We start from the raw sequence: 11968 nt of genomic DNA on the forward strand, positions 1-11968 counted from the left end.
TGTAAAGGCGGAGGGAGGGCCGGACAGAAAGGGTTGAAGAAGGAGAGGGAGAAGGACGCAGGATCAGAGGAGGCAGAGGCGGAGAGAGTGAAAGATGGAGAAGAAGGACAAGTGCGGTCAGACGTCGACAGCGATGCAGCTAAAACTCGACCCAGAACTGAGGGAGGAAGACAGAGAGGCGAGGATGTCTGTCGAACATGTAAGGATGAGTCCTCTGTGGCTGAGAGGGACTTTATCACATGCTTTTTGCAATTATTCTCGTTTCCAGGTTTTAGGCCCCAAAGGGTCCAAACACTGGGCTCTAATGCGCTTTTGTCTTTTTCTTGTTTTTTTTTTTTTCTTTGAGCTGTTATTAATTGATGTAAATTTAGGCAATTACACCTTTATTTCACTTTTGAACAGGACAAGTCTTTTTGAAATGGGGTTTAGTAGCTTATGAGGTAGCAGTACCTGAAGAGACCGGATGAGTTCAGGCCTTCAGGCCTCTTTTAAGACAAGCGTGATCACAGCCGGTTAAGAAGGTGAAATAAGATGATCTGCTTTGGAGTTTTTGTCAGGAAAATGGTGCATAACACTTTTATTTGACTATATATTACAGGATTCACATTTTTTATACAGGTACTAGCAAACTTTATTGCAAAGTTTATTCATCACTGGAAAAAAGTTTAAACTTTTATGTCTCATTGACATTATTGGTTCTTTTTTTACTTAAAATTAATTATTTCATCATTAATTTGTCATTTAAAGCATCTTTGAGTATCAAATGAGTGTTAAATGTTTTTTTTATGACAGAAAGTAATTTCTATGAGAAAATTCAAATTTTTCTCTGTTTATTAATTTTTGAATATATACATACACTTGTAATTTTAGAATTTAAATGACATTTGGGTTTTTTTTTTCTTTTCATTTGTTAAACTGTGTGGTGGATTTTCTGGCTCTGTGACTTAACTGTAAACTGTTCTGAACAGAGACTTTAACTGTAGGGAAAGGACTCTCTGAAACGCTGCCATCCTTTGTGGCCATGCTGCTCTGCACCTCAATGGTGGGCACAGCACATGGGGTTCCCATGAATAGGCCAGGCCTCACCAAAGACCACATCATTTGGATAAAGACGGGCTCCCACAGAAAGAGAAAACGCCTCACAGAGCGAATCAGATAAAGAGAAAATTTTGCGTACGGCAAATCAGATTAAGGCGAGTCAGAGCTTTACTTTTTCGTTTTCAGGTTTTTTTCTACTCCCCCCCCCCCACCCTCCGCCCTCCTGCCTCCAACTCAGTTAAATTTACTACCACTGCTGCTCATGTGTCTGATAATAATGCGCTCTACTGCTGCGCTGAGTTATCATCTCAGGCTTTTGTCTTCTTTGATCTGTGTGACAGTTGGGGGACCCACTTCTTCTTTTGTACGAGGTCACATCGCCGGCTCCTTTTGGACAGGCCTGCCCCCGGGTGGTGACCCCTTCGTTCATCATGGTGTCACCCACACAGAGGACAAGCATGAGTTAGAGCTCTCTCACTCTCTCTCTCTCTTCTCCTCTTTCTTTCTCTTTGCCTTCCCGCTCACTCTTCTGTTCTATTCTGATCATCCTTTCCTTCTTGTCCATCCATAAGCGCTGACCTGAGGCGAACTGGGGGTCAAACACCATTATGAAACCGAGCTTCAGCAAGTGGAGGAAGTGATTATTGTGTGGAAACTCACCATTCGCCCACTGACTTTATTGAATTGAGGCTGAATTGACCTCAGCAACCAGCGAACCAGGCAATCCTCCCAATCGTGCAAGTATGTGTGAGTGTATGAACATATGGATGACCAAGAGAAGCATGGAGGTCTGGAGCTGATTGTCCAAACGCAATTCTTGCGTCTGCCTTGGTGAAACCAGGAGTTGTGGATGGACATCACGCCCCTGACCTCTGCAAATCACCGAGGGATGGACCAACATGCACGGGATAAAACTGAGTGCCTTTGTGGATAGATGAGTGAGAGACTCTGAAAGACAGAAAGAGAGAGAGAGATATTTAATAAGATAGATTGTGTGCAAGGAAAGATTTGTATCTAAGTAGTTCTTTGAAAATCCACAGACAAAGCCAATTTAGTCAGCTCTTGTGGCAGTTGTGCTTGTTATACTATGTGCCTGTTTTTAGACATTTTATACTTATATTTTACATTTATTGTGGCTTAAACACAAGCACTGCAGGTGTCATCTGCTCAGATCTGTTCTTATGTACTAACTCACACAAACGATGCTGTCACTGTTGTGTAAGTTTCTTTATTTTCACAGAGAAAACAGCACTTTAAGGTGTTAGAATAGTTGTCAGTTTCATTGTTTTATTATTACTCATCAGGAGAACCTGAAACTGAGATCCTGTGCGACCAAATGGATGCTGTTGATGGAGACATGACTTCACCACCATCTTGACTGTCCTCTTCACATTTAACTGTATGTTCACTGCTGAATATCAGGAGGAAACAACAAGATCACTGGAGTCTGATCAAAAGGTATTTCTCAACATTTTTACATCACATCCCATTTCATTTACATTCTTTTCACTTGCATTTTCCCCATGATTGCCAAGATTACTATTAAGATGACTTTAAAAGTTTGTTAGCATATGTAATCTTGTTAAGAGGCTTATTTCTGTGTTTGACAGTCTTTAAAATGCATGTTTTGATCATAGCTTGACTATTACAATGACAGTGATAGTAAAATATTTTTGTTTTTCTGTCATCTACAGTAGTTGTCATTCAGTTTTCTGAAGAACATGAAGCAGCAGTAGAGGATCAAAGTGAAATCACCTGGTGGCTCCTGACCTGCAAGGATCTAAAGTGGACTGAGGTGGGTTTTTGGACTCTTTACAGACAAGGATGCATGCATAGAAGACACCTGCCTACACTGGTGACTTGACTTGAGTGTTTCAAGAAATTACAGTGTCTAGTATATTGACAAGTTCTGTGATTTGATTTGATTTTTTCATAGTGGGCTTAAGAAATGGTGTCAGTATTTTAATGTCTTTTTAACATTTTCTAATGTTTGTAATATATACATTTGAAAACTTTGTTGACCTTTTGAGTTACAGAATGATTTTTAGAGGACAGAAAGTTGCACATGCTTCTTCTATGGCTAGAGGGGACGTGGTAAAATGTTTTCAAAAATTATAAGAACTGGAAACATTGAAAACTTTCTTATTTACTGTGTTAAGTTGATGCTGATGCAGTCCAAAGATTTCCTGCTGTTGCTACTTCACATTAAAACCTTCTTACTGGTGTACCACTTTGTGGCTTTTATCATGAAGCATGTACAGGAAATGCAAAACTGACGGCACTATTGGACAGTAAATATTGGTCTACAAATGTTTTCTGCTGTTTGGTCAGCAGATCAGATTTATATATTGCAAAGTGGGATGGGTAAAAGAGGAAACAGCCACAGAGAGCCTGCAGCTCTTCATCTACCAGCTCAGAAGAAGGTAGATATCTGTAAACATGGTATGCACAATGTAAATAAGTAAATATGTTTGTTCCTGTTCAACAGTTAACAATAAATAATTGTCACCCAAAGAGTTGGCTCTGTACTCATTTATTGAAATATAAATGTGGTTTAAAAGTTTACAGCATTACATTAATAACTGTAATCTAATTTACTGAAAAATGTCTGGTGCTGTAATCCAATACACAGTAACATAAAATTACTGTATTTTATTTGACAGTTACGTGCAGCTACTGCTGTAGATACAGTAGAAAATTACTGTGTTTGACTTCACAGTTACAATTTCCTTACTGTGATTTAATGTACAGTATCATATATATATATACAGTTACAACATTGCTACTCTAAATATAAACACAGTGAATTTACTGTAAATTACTTTTACAGTAAGTTACTTGTCAATTGCTGCCAGTTAGTTACTGTAAAAATCACAGTAAGTTTCTTACAGTGTAAATGTAAATCCTGTAAGAACCTCTCTTGACATTTTTGGAGGTCAGCTCAACTTTTCCCAAACATTGCCCAAATAGAATAGTTACTTTAGCTAGAAAAAGATAAAAAAGCTTTTTCTTAAAAGCTATAAAAGCTTTTTCTTCAGGACAATTGACTTGTGCATTGAGAAGCTGATACAGTTTTCCTTCAACAGGCCAGTTATGGTTTACAAGACAGGCTGGTTCATGATTTTTTATCATCATTGGTCTGAAGTCTGAAGTGTAATGGAACTAAATGGAGATGGCAAATGGATAGCAGCCAAAACAAAAGAAGTGAGGAGGAAGTGAATTAATTTATTTGGCATTTCACACACAACTAATACAAGTTAGCCTTTGTCAAATCTTCAAACAGAACAAATGTTCAAGAAAACACACTCTCTCTTTCACACACATATAAAAATGTGCTTTTCTAGGTTTCAACAGGTTGCAGGTTATGAAATTTACTTGAAACATAAATATTCATGTAAACTCTCCTGAAAAGAAATGAACAAATAACCGAACAGCCAATAGCATTTTTTTTTTTTACTTTTTCTTTTTCCATCTCTGCTCAGGTGCAAAGCCTAACACTCATACAGGCCTGGATCTGCAGATCAGGGGGTGTCCCATTCTGGGAGGGGGAGGTGGGGGGGGGGGGGTTAGAGTCTGTCTGTGGAGCAGAAAGGGCTGAATAGCTCTCACCGTGTTAAGTACAGTTGAATGTGTCCGGTTCGCACTTCAACACAGTCTAGAGAGGGTCTTGCTAAATTTCACTGGAAGCGGTGTGAGTGACAGAAAAGGAGAATGAATGAGAGGAGGGAGTGTGTGTGTGTGTGTGTGTGTGTGTGTGTGTGTGTGTGTGTGTGTGTGTGTGTGTGTGTGTGTACTCAGTCTCTCTGTGTTTGCCCCTGTGAATTTGCCTCTGTGTGTGTTTTCCTATGTTTGACAAAGTTCATGGAGGCCAGACCTGGAGAAAGAAAAGGGAAAATGAGAGAAAGTAAAGGATTTGAATGGGGCGGAGAGAGAGAGAGAGAGAGAGAGAGAGAGAGAGAGAGAGAGAGAGAGGGAGAGATGGTGAACAGGATGAAAAAGAAGGCAAAGATCTGACAGAGAGAGAGAGAGAGAGAGGAGGAGGACAAGAGGACATTTTTGGAGGGAAAAGAAGACCAGGCACCTTGAAATCTGTGTGGCGAGATAGTCCGCTGCTTCACAGCACGAGTGGCGCAAATTGGTGAGATTTATACATTGAAGCTGCAGGAAGCGACAACTCGGTGTGGGAAATATAGAGAAAGAGAAAGAAAGGGAGGGAGAGAGAGTGGGAGAGAGAGGGTGGGAGGGAGATCAAGAGCGAGGCTGCATTAATATGCTAATGGCCTGAGTGAATGCACAACAGGCCCACTGACCAGGCTAATCACTGGTGGACACACACTGCGGCTAATCCCTCACGCAGCTCACACACACACACACACACACACACACATATGCAGGCACACATGCACATACAGTGCAGTGAAATGAAACAGTGAATATGAGGTTAAACTGCTGAATTTCAGGTTTCATTTGAGGATGTTCACATCCACAATGGCTGAACAATGTAGGAATTATGAACCACATTTCACAATAGACCCTCAATTATATGGCAACACATCAAGACAATGATCCCAAACATGCAGACAAAGCATCCACAGTGTTTTTATGGACAAACCATAAACAACATTACAACACGAAGTCATTATTCTTAACTTAATAAGTCAGTCACTTGATTTTAATTAATTAATTATGCATTTAACTGTTAAAAAACAGATTGAAATATCCCTGAAAATAAGCAGAAAGTGAAGATGGCTGCTACAAAGGCTACAAAGAGAACATCAGCAGGGAAAATATCAAGTAGTTTAGTTAAGTTTGTGTTAACTCATTATATTAATTTTGTCTCCCTAAAATTTGTGTGACTATGAATAAAAAGAGGTGGAATTCCCAAACTGTTTGTCTAAATGTAAATACCATCAAATCAATTAAAAATACATTGTGCTGAAGTAAAGAGCCAAAACAACTGAAAACATTTTGTCAGACTTCAACTACTGGAATATATTTGAGACTCGAAGAAACAGAAACAGAATTAGGAAATTGAGATGAGGAAAATAATCCAAAATGACCCTTGCATGCAGGTTCTCCAACTGTTGCTTCCCTGTATGCCATATATATTCTGTAATATGTGTGTAATTATTAATATTACGTTGTCATATTATAAGTAAAATAATGAAGATGCAAATGCAATATAATATATATAAAATAATAAGAACGATCAACTTTTAAACCCAGTTTTTAGTGTTTTTAGCATGTTCCTTCCTCTAATTGACACTGTAAAAGACCTGTTAAAGAGTTAAACCTGCAGAGCTGTTTCTGTGATAATGAAAACAAAATGCTCTTAAAGTCCTTATGTTTGAGGATAAAAATGCATCATGAATTACAAACACCAATGAGTAAGTGCAATAAGTGTTGTTGTGTTTCATTAGTATCAAAGTTGCTAAAGTTTTCTGTCATTGTGTGTGTAATTTATATGACTTAAATAAATAAAGGGATACATTCAACCTGCCATTGTTAACGTTCACACCCTACAGATCAATATCAGCCAAACCACAGCATCAATCTGTGCTTTTAACTTCAACAATAATGCAACTTTGGTGAAAATGACCAATCTCTGCAGTTTATTTAGTTTATTAAATGAACAGAAAACAAAGGCTGCCTGGAATGCAGGAAAAATCTATTCTGAAGTGTAAACTACAGAAATAGCTGGCAGTGTGTAAAGTAAAACACCTTTAATGAAACACTTATATTGTTATTTAGATTTTGTTTAGAGTTTGGCATTTATACCAAAAAAAAATCCTGCACAATTAGGTTCCATGAGTTTTTATGTGATGCCGTTATCACCCTCATGAAAAAGGGAAAAAGGGAGTTTTTTCTCGCCAAGTTGCTTGCTCATGGGGGAATGTTGGGTCTCTGTAAATAATATTATAAAGAGTACAGTCTAGACCTGCTCTTTATGAAACATACCCTGCGATAACTTCTGTTATGATCTATATAAATGAAACTGACTTGACCTGACGTGACCATTGAGGATGGTAAAGCATAAAAAAGAAACATTCTGGACACTCAGTTTTTTGTTTTTGAACACAGATATCATTGCTATTATTGCTATTATCATTATTATTTACAAACAGAAGAACACACTCCATATGTAATGAGTGTAAAAGTGAAATTCAAAGGGGAAAGCAAACAGGGAGTTACATCATCTTGTACTTGACGTAATATTTTTGTTCTAAAGATGCAGATATTAAAAGTTAATGCAGAGCTATAATGAGACCTGAAAAAATTAACCATTTAAACTTTTAATGACAAAGATACAAACATCTTTATCAGCCACAGTGAGAATAAACTGCTGACTCATGACGGATACAAATCCTGACTGTCCCTTAACAACGGTTAACGAGAAAGCTTTAATTAACTTGAGACTGTTTGAATTATTAATGTGTGTATCAGCTGGTGAAGAGAGATGCAAAACAGAATCCATTATATTGTTATATTCTTGAATATTACTGTTATGCTCATTAGTGATGAGTAAACATTACAATCCTTACCTCTCCACAGTCTCAGTAGAACCTTCCTGTTAAATAATAAGTGAAGCAATTAGTGCTGCAACGATTATTGCACAATTATTTTCATTATTGATTAATCTGCCAATTATTTTCCCAATTAATTGATGCAACAATTACTTTAATTATCGATTAACCTTCTGATGATTTTTGATTGATTGATTAATAGGTTTGGTCTATAAAACATCCAAACAGTGAAAAACGTCCATCACAATTTCCTAGAGTTTATGATGACATCATCAGTCCAAAATCAAAAGATACTCAATTTTCCGTAATGTAAGACAAGGACAGGCAACAAATTCTCAAATTTGACAACTTGAAACCATCAAATTTTGGCAGTTTTGCTTAAAAAAGACTTAAACAATTAATCGATTATCAAAATAGTTGTCAATTAATTTTCTGTTGATCGACTAATTGATTAATTGTTGCAACTGATTAATTGTTTTGTCTGTAAAATGTCAGGAAAATGGCAGGTATAATGTAGAGCCCAAGGCGTTAAAATATCTTGTTTTGTCTAATAAACAGTCCAAAGCCAAAATATATTCAGATTCATGTCATGTGTACGACAACTAAATGTTTGAACTCTTCCCATTTTAGAAGCCGCCACCACTAAATGTTTGGTATTTTTCCTCAAAAAATAACTAAAACAATTATTCAAACATCACAATAGTTGCCGATTCATTTTCTGCCGATTAACTAATAGATTAATCAACTAATTGTTGCAGCTCTAGAAGCAATAAAATCCAAACTTAATGTGGCGTAGCAAAAAAAATAAAGATTTTAAATAGACAAAAGAGTTTGAACATCCAACTTTCCTTCTCAGGACATCTGATAGCAAGAAGGGTGACATGAACATATTCTTGAGTCTGATATTTGCTCTTATGACTCATGAATATCGTCACGCCATTTCTAACCACCACAAAATGTACACAGCTGAGCATCTGTGCTTTTATGTAGCTCATCTATGTTAATATATTTTTGTGTGTTCTTATTTTTGTGCAGATACTTTACAGGGCGATGCTGCATCATAAATACAATTATCAAAATAAGATAAATTACAACTTCAGGTGTCAGACACTGATGGACTGCTTAACGTGATACAATAGGAAAAGATCAGATCATATTTTTGTGAAATTCAAATAATCAAATTGAATTTATTGGTCTAAACGTTGCCAGAATACTTGTAATGTGGCTGCAGAGGACATGCATTCAGGATATTAATTTATTTTTTTAGATACATTAACAGTGTTTAAATGCAGACTGAAATTTTTTTTTGTGCATTTGATTTTTTTTTTTTTTTTTTTGAAGTGTCTGATTGTTCTACGTGGCTACTTGACTGTGTTTGCATGTGTATGTATGTATATATACAAATATATATGTGCGTATATACTGTATGTACATAATAGGGATGTGCAGAGGGCTCAGTATTTGTATTTGTATCCGTATTTGTTGAGGCAGCAAAATTATTTGCATTTGTATTTGTATTCAAATAAAAGTGGAAAGAGGCTTAAAAATCCTGTTTTTGTTTTTATTATGCTTTTAATTTTAGAAAATCAAAGTGTTACAATAAGTGTTCATGAATAAACTACCTTACGAAGGAGGTCCCCACATCGGGTCTCCAACTGGAGTCTCCTAGATCATAAACGACTGCGCTGACTAAACTTTACTCATCACCTCATTGCAGACAGACCTCTACCTATTTATACACCCATAACACAGAGACAGCACAGCGTGTAACGTGTAGGGAAGAACTTCAAAGGCAATTATTGCTTTGCACTTTTCAATTATTGTCACATTTATTGGGAACAACAGGTTATGGAGAGTCGCTTGGGAGCACTTCACATGTGTCAGTAGCTCCGTTTTATCTTTCGAGAACACCCCCAACTCCGGGAGTGACGTCCAAATTAGGAAATGTGCATCATGTAGCAGGTGGATGTGACTCCCCTCGTTGAGACCTGCTGATAGACGTAACGGCTGAGCAGAGGAGAGACACTGAGATAGTGATGTAACCGACCTGCGCGCTGGTATTTGAGATGGGATTTTTTTCTTCCCGAAAACAAATAATTTTTAAAATATTTGTATGAAACAAATATTTGTAAAAAAAAAAAAACACTATTTGTGCTTTGCTGAATAATTTGTATATGGACACACCCCTAGTGCATTTATGTATCAGGGCTGAAAATAACAATTATTTTCATTAATGATTAATTTGTCGATTATGTTCCTGATAAATCGCTTAGTTGTTTGGTCTATAAGATGACGTCCTCAGATGTCTTGTTGTGTCACAATCAACAGTCCACAACTCAAACATATTCAGTTTACTGTCATGAGAACCAGGAAATATTCACATTAAGAAGCTGGAATCAGAGAATTGTGACTTTGTTTTCTTAAAAAAATGGCTCAAAACCATTAATCAATTATGAAAATAGTGATTAATTTAATAGATGGCAACTAATTGATTAATCGACTAACTGTCGCAACTCTAATATGTATACTTGAGTGTGTGTGTTCTATTTTTCTTAATGTGAAGCACATTGAATTGTAGATGCAGAGTAGGGGTTTCTGGCACAACTTCACATACTTCCAAGGTGCACAGAGAAGAGAAAGAAGTCTAAAGAGATCAAACTCCAGCAACACTTGTAGTATAAAGAACAACTTTCAGCTTGTGGCCTTCATCAGGGTCATCATAAAACACATTACAGACTACATTTAAATAGAGTATGTTAGGTATGAAAGGTAAGAAAAATATATAAAAGACAACCAATCATGTCCCGAACAGCAAGTTCACAACTAAACCTCTTCAAGGCAACTTTAAGTGTGGAGCCTGTATAAATTGCCAATATACCAAAAACCATCCTATCAATGGAAAGACAATTAACATTAAGGACTTTATTACCTGTAAAACAAAAAATGTTGTCTATATGATACAGTGTCCATGTGGTAACATATATATACAGGTGAGACATCTCATTCTCTTAAAGAACGTATCACTGAACACAGAAGCTCCATTAAGAGTAATGATGTACCCAGCCCTGTCGCAAGACATTTCAATGAAAACAACATCACATTTCATCTCTATTTTTCATAAGCATAGAAGTGATTAAGTCCAGCCAAAAAGGTGGTAATGTCAGTTTTCTCAGGAAAAAGAGAAAAGCATTTTGGATTTTCTATTTCCAAAGTTTATCTCCGGGGGACATGAATGAGGATTTCTCAGTTCATGAGTTTCTGTAGTGGTTCTTAAATACCTCTCATTTATGTGGTTTTGTAGTGGTTTTTATAATGTATTATTTTATATTGTTGTATGATGTATCTTTTTGCTCTTTCTATACACAGCATTTTATAAAACTTTTTATTTATACTATTACTATTATTTTTATTCTAATCAGTAAAAAAGTGTTTTTAATGTATGTCATATCAAATAGGCACATTTTTGGATTAACACATCTTCTGTATAAACCCAAGTACCAGCCCTTAGTTGCACTTTTTCAGTTAATGGACCAAATATGATGTCACCCATGTCCCTCCTCGGACACTCCCCTTGCCTCTCTGTTAATCTGGGACAACGATTGGCCTGAAGCCACATGACCATATATCCAACCCATCTTTGTAAATGCCCCATTGGCTGATATGTGTCTGGATGGACATGATTGGTTGTCTTTTATAAAAAAAATTTTTTTTACCTTTTTTCATACCTAACTTACTCTATTTAAATGTTGTCTGTAATGTGTTTTAAGATGACCCTGATGAAGGCCACTCTTTAAGCATGTTGAATCTCAGTGTACTGAAATGTGCTATATGTGTAAATAAAATTTGCTTTGCTTTGGTTTAATTTGCATTCATCCTCTGGAATTAATTTATACTGGGTAAGAGACACAACACTGGCCATTTATATTAACAGTAAATAAATGGTAGATTTGCTATTTGATATGATGATTGCAAACAAAAAGAAAGAAAAATCAGGCTCTCACCTCTGCAGGTAAAGATGATTCCTTAATTGTTTCATCATCTTTTCCTTCTCCCTCATTAAAAATTAAATATACAAATATATTTCATTTCAAAAGTTTAACTGCTGGATAAAAGGTGTTTCCTACTTCACTGACAAGTACATTCTGAGTGTATGTGCACTGGAGGCTTCATGTTTCCACATCATACTTGTATAAGTTGCATACCAAACTAGTAATGATGTCACTTTTTCAGGTCTATCTTAAAACAGTCAGGTTCCCAAATGAATATTGAAATAGTTTTGTTTTTATGCTGTAATCATTCCTCCTGTTCATAATAGCAATTAGAAGATCCCTTCATAATTCACTTACAATCTAAGTGATGGGGGCCAAAATCCACAGTCATCATTTTGTGCAAAAATGTGCAAAAAA

This window comes from Thunnus maccoyii, chromosome 15 (assembly GCF_910596095.1).
Source record: "Thunnus maccoyii chromosome 15, fThuMac1.1, whole genome shotgun sequence".
Taxonomy (NCBI): Eukaryota; Metazoa; Chordata; class Actinopteri; order Scombriformes; family Scombridae; genus Thunnus; species Thunnus maccoyii.